The 11,470-nt window shown below is 32.1% G+C and overlaps 1 pseudogene; it reads right to left on the bottom strand.

Moving 5' to 3' along the window:
* Positions 1-534: 534 nt before the first annotated feature.
* On the bottom strand, positions 535-6,080 carry LOC144377638 (olfactory receptor 4L1-like; annotated as a pseudogene).
* Between the last annotated feature and the right edge of the window lie 5,390 nt (positions 6,081-11,470).

The raw sequence follows: 11,470 nt of genomic DNA, 5'->3' as shown, positions 1-11,470 counted from the left end.
TCTTTTATGTGAATGACAATTACTATTTGCTTTTATCCAATCATGAAAATTAATACATTCATCTTGGAAAAATAGACTTTTGACATAGTAGAATCCATGAAAATGTGAGTATGTATGTAAATGCCTGTATGATCAAAAGAATTCACACAAACTTGATTGCTTTACTCATCTACAGAATTGAGCTGAAAGATTCCTGATTTAAAGTACAGTAATTCATTTTTCTTTCTTTTTAATAACTAGTGAATGTTTCTAAATATAGTGAATAAGTCAAATTTTCAAATGTAGTATTTATTATATTTAAAAATAATTTACTAACGAATATCTGAAATACATTTAATGAAAATAATATTCCTTTCAACAAAACTATATATGTAAATCATAGAAACATAATAATGGGACATTTTGTGGAACTTTCAATGTATAATATGATAATATTTAAAAATCTATAAAAATTAAGAAAAGATCATACCAACCTATTCCGACATGTAATTTATGTGAGTTTTCCACAAAACCCTTCATCTTCATGCCTGTTGTTTAGAAGGTGTGTATGAAGCTGGCATGTTGTGGCTTTAGTCTGCTCATGGCTGATTTCATGTCCTGATTCCTCAGAGGTTAAATGGAAGGGTATAATAATTAAATAAAACACAGAAAGAAATTCTTCCACTGAAAGACTACTGAAGCAGAAAGTGTAAGTGAAGATGAAGAGCCCAAAAAACAGAGTGACCAAGTGATGTGAGCAGACAGTATGAACAAAACTCTGGATAGGATCCACACCATACAGTTACCAAAATGACAGAGTAGGAGATGAGCAAGAATGTGAAGCAGATGAAAGACAGGAGAACACTCTCAGCAATTACCTGCAACTCCAGAACATAGGTCTCAGTGCAGGCAAGCTTTATTACCAGGGAAGGTCACAAAATATGTCATCCACTATGTTGGGTCCATAAAAGGGCAGTGTGACAATGAAGACCATCTGGCTCATGGTGTGCACCAAGCCAACAGCCCAGGACAGCAGCACAGAGCCCACCAGCACCCTGTGGCTCATGATGATTGTGTAGTGAAGAGGTTTGCAGATGGCAATGTACCAATCAACCGCCATAACTATGAGAAGAGTCATCTCACTGCCTCCCAAGAAATGGAGGAAGAACATCTGAGCCATACAGCCCCACAAGGAAGTAGTTTTCTTCTTCTCGCGGAATTCTTCAACTATTTTAGGGGTCATAATTGTAGAAATAGATGAATCTAGAAAAGAGAGTTTTCCAAGGAGGAAATACATTGGTGTGAATGAAGGTCAGGGTTACAGATCACAGTGAGAAGCTTTCCTTTTATGATTATTTTATAGACCAGCAAAAATATGAAAAAGAAGAAAATTTCAAGTTCTCCAATGCTGATGAGTCTGAACAAATCATATTTGTAATGTTAAATTCTGCTTAATTTGGCAGATGAGATCCAATAGAAAATAGAAACACTCTCTTCATAAAAGATGCCTTTTAGTAATAATATGAAAGCAAGAGCAAAAGCAAAAGTAATAGTCAAGAGAGAAAGAGAAGAAAATATGTCACCAGATTGGGGAAAACAACACCTACAGTCATGTAGCTTTGGAGTCCTGAGGCAGCTTTTCAGGTTCTGACTGGGAAGTCCTGGGAAGACTGTCCTCTCCATGGGTGACACTCCCCAATGTTCAGGGAAAGACAACAATTTAAATTTTGGCTGTTCAGTTTGTTTGCTTTTAAATGATGTATTAACACAATCTGTCCATACTATGAAAGATTAAATATTTTTAGAAATGTGTGTTTTATTTACTTAGATGCAGCTAAAGTAAGTTCTGGTGAGAATAAAAAAGGGGGTCTTCCTAACTAAACCTGGAATTAAAATTCAACAGAAAATGTAAATCTTAAGTAGAATTAACATAGGCCTGTGATGTGATTTTTACTAGAGTTCTATTGCTCTTCTCGGGAACTTTTCTTGTTTTTATTAGAATCTTAGTTTTTTATTCACAACTGATATCCTATTCCCATGATGGTGACAGGTAAAATACCAGTGAGCTACACCAACCAGGTGGAGGCTTCTCTGCCACACATGGCTCATAGACAGCCTGTACTCATGGGCTACACAGTCACAGGTGCCACCAAGAGCTTAGACAGCACTGCTCCACAGAAGTCCCAGTGGAGGGGAACAGACTCCCCAGATTGACAACTGACAGAAGTAAGAGCTCAGACTCAGGCAGACCATCTGACTCCCTACTCCCATCTCAGGGAGAGTATGCTAGTGATCTCCATCAGCCAGCATGGAGGTTATTGCACCATGGACCAGCTACAGAGAGCCTGAAATTGCAGACAGCCACCAGACTCTATATAAGGAATAAGGTATTACTGCCTCTCAATGTGACTACCATTACCTAAAAGTTCATTTCTCTTCATAGTCTTTATCTTGCAAATAACTGCTCATTAACAATAGAATGTATGATAAACCGCTTTGATTGATATTTCTCATCTTTCAAAGTTCTTGACCTAACATTTCTGTCTTTATTAGAAAGATAAGGACACCATCCTTCCAACATATGGTATACTTCAAATCTACTAGTTCTTTTGTTTACTTAATACATGAGAATATTTTATGCTTTCTTGCCTTTATATATAATTATCTCTGCATTAAATTATCTTCTGAGTTCTCTGTGTAGCAATTATATAATAGTTGTTAAAAGTATAATTTCTTTTTTTTGGGAACAGGTGGTCATTTTTATGAGAAATTTGCAATCATTACAGAACATGTTGACTCATGGCATATTCATATCAGCATGGATTATACAGGGCAGGTCTCCAATGATAGGACTTTGAGCTCCCTGAGGACAAGTTCATGTATAGACACAATAAAGGTTTGAGACTTGATGCATTCAATAATTATATCAAGGCCTCCTTTTAGTTCCTTGTGAACTACTTGTGAATCATTTTCTTATTTCTTGGAATACTATCTACTCTCTAAGTACTTATGCTGCCAGAAAATAAAAGTGAAGTTTGAATAGCTGAATTTTTTTCTGTTATAATTGTCAGAGGAATTCAGAAGGAAGCTTTCCATTCATCCAGAGAGTTAATGGACATTAGAGAGCTGAAAAAAATTACTTATTAAATCCACCAAAAATAAGATATTAAGGGGAAGAAGTGTATGTTGAATACAATCCTTGCTATAAATTGGCAGGGCAACAATTCTACATATACTATGAACTTCTGTCAAATTACAAAGTAGGAGAATTAATTATCATAATTGAGAGTAAGCTGACTGAAACTATTGAAAATTGCTAAGAAACATTTTTTTACAATATGAATTTACTTCAATTACTGTTAATGCTGGACTTGACAATCTAAAGACATGCCTATATAACAGAGAATGATTATCTGACTTCATTATGTTAAGCAAAACATTTAAAAAGAAAATTAAAATCAATGAATTACTATAATTTTCCTTGTAATATTGTCATATGATAATAGAGGTCTCTAAAATCTTCACTAAATATACTACAAGTGATTTGAAAAAGACAGATATTTTGAAAAAGAACCAAATGGAAATCCTGGAAAAGACTAAGAAATCAAACTGAAAATTTGATGGAAATATTCACAATTAGATTACTTTTTACACAAATTCTCAGGGCTTGAAGACAAAGTATATAATCTTGAAAATAAAGTCAACAATAAAGAAAAGTTATTAAGAGATCATGACTATAATATTAAAAAAAATCTGGGATAAAATGAAGAGGAAAAAAATTAATAAATATTGACATAGAAAAAGGTAAAAAAAATACAAAAAAGGAATGTATGATTATTTCAAGGAAATAATAGAATCAGAAATTTCCTCAAATCTTAGGAATTAGACTAAAGCCAAGTACAAGATGCATACAGAACCCCAAATAAGCAACATCAAGACAATTCTGTTCAAAACACATTATAATGGAAAACACCAAATATACAGAATAAACATAGAATTTTTAAAAGTCACAAGAGAAAAAGGGAAGGTCATATTTAGTGGTAACCCAATTCAGATTTTAACTGAATTTTCAACTGGTACCCTTAAAGCCAGGAGTGCTTAGAAAAAATATACTAAGCCCTAAAGAAAATAAGTGCCAACTGAGATTCTATATCCAGTAAAACAATCATTCAGACTTTAAGATGAAATAAAAATCATCCATAATATGCAGAAAGCAAAGTAATTCATAACCACACATCTGCCTTAAAAAACACAGTGGAATATTTCATGTAAATAAATGAAAAAATAAAATAAAAACCAGCATAGGGATGAATTGCAATAAAAGAATAGTCAAAGGAGAATCTAGTCTGAAATAAGCATTATAAATAAATAAAAATTACTGGAAACAAAAACTATATCCTTACAATAACATGTAGTATATATTTTTCAAACTCTCCAATCAAAAGTCATAGATTGACAGATTGGATTAAAACACAAGAACAAACTATATGTTGTTTACAATAGATTGACCTTTTAGGCAAACATTCTACAGACTGAAAGTGTAAGGATCAAAAAAGATATGCAAATGGAGCACAGACATAAGCAGGAGTAGCTACTCTTATATAATACAGACTTGACTTCAAGACAAAATTAATAGAAGAGACAGGGAAGGTCACTGCATAGTGTTTGGGAATCATTCAACAAGATATATGGTTGTAAATATTTTATACCCCAAACAATGGTGCACCTATATATGTAAAACAAACATTTCAGTAAAGAATCAAAAAGAAGTTAATAAAATAATACTGGATGATTTAAACACACCATGGGATATGTCAGCCAGATATAAATTAAATAAAGTCACTTTAGAACTAAACTAAATATTAATCCGTTGGACCTAACAGATATTTACAGAATATTTCATCTATCCACAACTAAATTCTTTTTCTTCTCAGCAGCACAATTAAGATGTCAATCAGGATTGATAATACTCATTTTTTTTTCTTGTAATAACTTTTACCTCTGCCTTGTTAATTTTATACAGAAGCAACTTGTAGACAAGGTGATCTGTCTAGCCAAGACCACCTCCTAAGAACACGCAAAAGCCATTCTCATCTTTCACTCACAGTGGGACTCTCCTGAGCCCCATAAGGAAGGAATCACCCATGATGATGTTGAAGTTTCCCCACCTCTACACCTCACCTCATGCCACAAACATCAGGTTTGTAGAGGAGCTAAAATACCCTTCACATCCTCATCTCTTCTAGATCTCTAACAGGGGATCCCCTATTCCACCCATCTCCAGCTGGAAGAAGCCAGATAAAATGAAAGAAAATTTTAGATCAGTATCCCTGATGCAAAAATCCTTAATAAAATATTTTCAAGCTGCATTTAAAAAACACATTAGAAGATAGTACACCATGTTCAAGTGGATTTCATCTCAGGAATGCAAGATGGGTTTGATAATAAATAAATGTAACACACCATATAAATAGTGTTAAGGACAATAATCACATGATCATCTCAAAAGACGTGGGGGAAAAAAACATGAAAGGCTCCTCAGAAGCTTGTCTGATTATTGCAAATGAGTTAGAGGGCTCTTGGGTGTCAGGAATCTAATGGCCATGCTTTATATACAAGTGTTCTAATTTGAGCAATGGCAGCTTGTTGTAAAGTAACATATTGCCCAACTCTGAAAAGATTATCATAATCAATGTAACCATCTTAACTAGCACCTTTCAACCACTAAGAACCAAGGCATATCCTATTCCCAGTCTCTCAATCAAGTTGAGGGTAAAAGTGCTACTTTCCTGAACAGTGCATCACAATTCTTTAAATACAGCAAAGGTTATTGTTCATGGTCTGGCTGGCCAGCAGGATTTAGCTTAATAGGGCAAACAACTGAAGTATGTATTTCTCATTTGGCCAAAAAAGATGTAATGGGGGAGGGGGAAAGTGGTGGTGGAGGGAACACCTCTTTAAAGGATGCTGTGGCAGCCATTGCTAAGGAAGGGGACACGTGCTGAGAATAGAGAAAGAGAGAACTTAGAAATAGCATTACCACAAAGATACCAAACATGCAGCACAAACACGGGAGTTCTTGGTTCCTCACGAAGCTTCATACCTATATTTTCCCAATCCTTTGAAATTAAAGAACTACTTTCTGGGTACCAGGGGCCACAAGAGTCTATTTCCACCAGCAAAACAGTGAGCTTAGCATTACTTACAGTATGTCCAGCCTTGAAAAGTCAAAATGATTGCTCAGCCCAATGATAATGTTGTAAAGTCTATATACATAACAAATCCTAGCCCAAAATCATACTAAATGGAAAAAAAAAACTAAAAATATTTCCTTTAAAATCAAGAAGAAGACAGGTATATTCATTCTCACCACTTCTATTCAGCAAAACCTTGGAATTTTAGTCAGATCAATCAGGCAAGAGAATTAAATTCAAGGGATACAAATAGGAAAAGAAGACGTCAAATTATCTGTGTTCTATTGATATGATCTTATATTTTGAAGACTCAAAAAACTACACCAGAAGACACTTAGAAATGATAAATTCAGCAAAGTAGCAGTATGCAAAATCAAAATATATAAATTAATTTTCTTCCTATAATCTAATAATGAACCCACTAAAAAGAAATCAGGAAAACTAATCCTGCTTACAATAACCTCAAGAAAATTACTTGATAATAAATCACACCAAGGAGGTAAAAGACATTTACAACAAAAGGACACTAAAGAAAAAAAATTGAAGAAGAATTTAGAAGATTGAAAGACGACCCATGTTCTTGAATAGGCAGAATTAGTATTGTCCAAATGATCATATTACCAAAAGCATTATACAGGTTCAATGTGATCTCTATCAAAATATTAATAGTATTCTTCACCAAACTAGAAAAAAAGTCCTAAAATTTATTTGGAAAAATAAAAGATCCAGAAAAGCCAAAGCAATCCTGGGCAAAAGAGCATCACAATACAAGACTGTGAATCATACTAAATGCTACAGTAACATAAATTGGTATTGACATCAAAACTGACATGAAGACCAATGGAAAAGAATGCAAACTGAAGAGATAAATCTACAATCATCTGATCCTTGACAAAATTGTCAAAAACATACAGAAGAGATAGCCTTTTAAACAAATTGTTTTGGCAAAACTGGATATCATGTGTAGAAGAATGAGACTAGATTCCTATCTCTCACCCGTCATAAAATTCAACTCAAAGTGAATCAATGACCTAGGAATTAGACCAGAAACATTGCAAGTGCTAGAAGAAAACATAGATTCAATACTCCAACATATTATCAAAGGCATTGACTTCCTTAACATTACTTTAAAGTACTAGAAAGAAAACTGAGAGTCAATTAGTGAGATGACATCAAATTTAAAACTTTCTTCTCAGTAAAGGAAAAAAGAGCATAAAGAGAGAACCTACAGGAGGGAGAAAATCTTTGCCTCCTAGTTCTCCAACAATGAATTAATATCCAGAATATATAATGAACTAAAAAACTCAACACCAAAATAACCCAAATAATAAATGGGCAAAAGAAAGAAACGGACACTTCTTAAAAAAAGAAATATAGATGGCCAACAATTTCACAAATGGGTGATATGATGATACATAAACTGTATTACTTGTCAGTAAACACTATCAAACTATATATAAATACATGGATGATTGTATAATTTATATATAAAATTTTCATCCGTTTTAATTATTCCTTTAAAATCAATATCTCTGAGAAAAATCTACATTAAGCTATAGGTTATGTGGTGAATTTGGAAATACATAAGGACTTGTGGATAGATGACAGATATCAACCAAATTGAATTTATTCACTGAATTCTATTTAGGAAAGTTATTGAATCAGAATTTATGGTACAAAGTATAACAGAATCACCAATATGATTATTTCACAAAAGCAATATTTTATGAAATAAGTACTTATTATAATATTTTATAATTTAGTAATAAGTATGAAACTCTCTTACACCATAAAGATAGTCTCTGAATATCTCAAATCAAAGTATCTAAAAACTTTTTACTTTTATGAACACAAGTTATTTATATTATTTGTAACATACAGTGTTTAGTTATTTAATATAAATTATTTTCTTTCAAACTTTATATTTCTTGAATTTTTAATTATTTAGCAAATTAATTTTCTTTTAAACCTCTACTATGGTGTTTTGTATTTTATTTATCTTTTTAATAATAAACTTATAAAATATACACATACATTATTTATATTGAGGAAGTTGTATTAGAAAATATGTTCTGTTTTTTTTAATTACCACAAAGTTGGTAGGGGAAGCAAAAAGGATAGCTTTAGAGTAATAAGATGGAAGGGAAATTCCATTAAACAAAATTGTCTACACTCACTATATCGCAGCTAATCAAACAACAATTTCAAGGCTATTTTAAACAAGGCACTACCCAGAGAGAACCCAGTTTATTACAAGATCAGAAATTAATTGTAAACATCTATCCTGGTCATACTAAGTGGCAGTCTCAGCATTTTAACAACTCCCACTGAAGTTTGGATTCCCAGAGCTCCAGCAAATCCCCCTGCTTCCTGCCCCACATCAAGTGGCTCACATCGTTTTAAAAGAGGCAGAAAGTAGTATACAGAATCATAAAGCATCACAGAAAATAGAAAGCAAACATTACATACTGAATAATCATTTGAAATGTTGATTTTCATACTCTGTCTTTAGAAAAGGTAAGTGAAAATATTATAGAGGGATAATTCATTAGATGTTTAATAGTGGTGTTTTAATTAGTTTTGAGTTGGTTATCAGGGAAAGGCTTTGGATTCTGAGGCACCAAACTCTCTCTGACTCACAGTGGACTGGGATCAACAATTTTTGTGAAAATTGAGAGGAAATATGCTCTCAAATGATAGTCAGAATTATATTGTTAATGATTAATGATGAATAGAGATAAGAAAGATTAATCTTGATGCAACAGAAAACTCATACCATTGTTGAAAACACTGGAAAATCTAGCAACACATAGGTTATTTTCCAGTTGGAGGTATTTATTTTCATCAAATTTCATGGTTAGTAGAACATGTAAATGAGTATATTTTTCAAATAAACACATTTTGACAGTTGGAGGAGGAGATGGAGTGAGAGAATTGTTGATCCAAAATAGATATTTGGAAAATCTTTGCATAAAGATGATTATTAGATCATAAATAGAAAAGAGATCTTAGAGAACTTCAAGGGAGAAATCTTTAGAAGATGTTCATATTCAAAAAAATGAAGAAAATTTAAATGATTCAGGAATTTTACTATAAATGCTGTGCATAGCAGAAAAAGAAGAATAGCAAGCTTCCGAATATAACAGGCAGCCAAAAATGCAAATTCAAATAGAGAATCTTAAGCAATTTGTAAACTACACTAGATTCAATTTACAGTGTGTCCTTGAGTGCCTGACAGTGAAACATATTTCAGTTCAAGCAGTTGTATAGAACTGGAATATTGCATATGATAATATTAAATTATTAAAATTAATTAATTTAATTTAATTTATTAAAATTAATTTAACAATAATAATTTTAATTTAAGGTTAATTTTAATTGAAGGTTAAAAACAAAGTATATATAGTGGTTTACATTCTACTGAATATAATTCATATACTATAAAATTCATCACTTTAAGTACATATTCAATGATTCTTATTATATTTACAGAGTTGTGCAATCATCCCCATACTCTTATTTTAAATCATTTTTATCACCACAAAAAGAAAATCTCATATACCTATTTGTAGATACTTTCTAGACTAAGATAACTAACATGCTTTCTGTATTTGTTTTACTTTTCTACGTCTTTCATATTCACCAAATTTTTAAATTGAATTCATATAAAAGGAAGTAGTCTTTTTCAGGCTTATTTACTGAGTATTATGTTTTTGAGGTTAATATCTGCTTTAGTAAAAGTATGTATAATTTTTACCAAACAAAATCACTGAGAATTGAACTTACATTTTATTTAATTGACTATGATGAAAGGAGAAGCAAATATTTTCTTGAATCAATTATTTTTATCTTAAGTAATATCTTTTGTATACACATAGGTAAGAGTAGAAATGTTCACATCAATTGTTTTTATATTTATTGCATCTCTTTGGGGGGTAATCCTGTCTATAAGACTTAGGAAGATTTACTTAATAGTGTGGGTCTTGATTTCTCACTTATTAAAAAGGTATGGGAAATAAATGATTATAAAGTTCCCTCTACCTTCAATTTCCTTCAATTTATAAACATAATAAATTGGTAAGTAAAAAGTAAAATTAATTATAATAAAATGTGTGATTAGAAAATTTTATTAGAAAATTTTCCTTATTAATAGAATTTTTGTCAGAACCATATAATTTCTTTTTTTCCATTTATACTGTCTTTGTATATTCACACAATAAGAAAAAACATATTAAACACAAACCTGAAGAAATATTTTTTAGAAAACTTGCTTGTGGAGCTAGGGATATATCTCAGTTGTAGTGCTTGCCTCGCATGCACAAGACCCTGGGTTCAATCCCCAGCACTAGAAAAAACAACAAACAAACAAACAAACAAACAAAAACTTGCTTGAAAAGGGAAGAGAGGAATAAAAGAAGCCAAAACTGGGAAAGCATCAGCATAAGTGAATGCCAACTTTCCCACTGAAATAAAAGGCTTACTTAATCAATCTATGCTTAATTATATTGATTTCTTTTTCAAGTTTGTGTATTTTCATATCATAGGGCATAAAATTTCATGTATTATTTATTCATCCAAAATTATAGTTGATAAATCCATTCCACCTAACAATTACCAACCCTTATTTTTCTCCAAACTGCATCTAATTATTGATATTACCATACAAGTCCCCAAAGCAAAACTCCTGCTCATGCACATAATAATTATGTCACACAAAAGTGCAAGATGTATGGTGTGCTGGCTGTGCCTCTGCAAAAACCCATCCGCCAACACCACAGGGCAATATCTCATTATTCAGTGCCCTCTTGGTTTGCTCTTGGAGGCTGACCTATAGATGTTACATCATTTTATCTGCCCACCAATTTAAGCCTTACCTTATTCATTAAAAAAAAACCTGAGGTAGGAAAATTAAGGTATTTTTGATAATGACAATATTTTGACTGAAACCTGAGTAGAAATGAAAAAAAAGAGGGAATTATAGTTATTTGGAAAAAAAGGAAGAGGTGCTTTCTACTCATCTTCATATCTTTATTCACTCCCTTTTCTAAGTATACCATACTTCCTAGTCACTGTTCCTAATTTTTTTATTTTCCGTGTTTACACATTCTCAATACCTCACTCTTCTTTGTTTGCTGACTCTGAAGCCCATTTTATTTTTTAAAATATTATGAAGATGGCAACAAAACCTGAAGTTTTATCTGAAAGTTTAATCTTCCTACAAATATTGGTGCTAACTATGGCTCTTTTTTTCTCTCTTTGTATATAAAGAACTTCTGGATACTTTCTGAATTGGGTAA

The sequence above is a fragment of the Ictidomys tridecemlineatus genome, chromosome 5 (genome assembly GCF_052094955.1).
Source record: "Ictidomys tridecemlineatus isolate mIctTri1 chromosome 5, mIctTri1.hap1, whole genome shotgun sequence".
Lineage (NCBI taxonomy): Eukaryota > Metazoa > Chordata > Mammalia > Rodentia > Sciuridae > Ictidomys > Ictidomys tridecemlineatus.
Note: the sequence above shows the minus strand (reverse complement) of the source record. Positions and strands in the feature narration are given on the sequence as shown.